We start from the raw sequence: 245 nt of genomic DNA, 5'->3' as shown, positions 1-245 counted from the left end.
ATTTTTAGTTTTTTTTTTTTTTGATAAAAAATTAGTTTTAAAAGTTGAAAAAAAAGATTGGTTCGTTGATTCTTTGGTTATATATATATATATATATATATATATATATATATATATATATATATATATATATATATATATATATATATATATATATATATATATATATATATATATATATATATATAAGATTTTCATTGTACGCGTATCGTAGATATCACCTTTATAAATCACCAATCTATGAG

The sequence above is a fragment of the Lactuca sativa genome, chromosome 6 (assembly GCF_002870075.4).
Source record: "Lactuca sativa cultivar Salinas chromosome 6, Lsat_Salinas_v11, whole genome shotgun sequence".
Classification (NCBI taxonomy): Eukaryota; Viridiplantae; Streptophyta; class Magnoliopsida; order Asterales; family Asteraceae; genus Lactuca; species Lactuca sativa.
Note: the sequence above shows the minus strand (reverse complement) of the source record.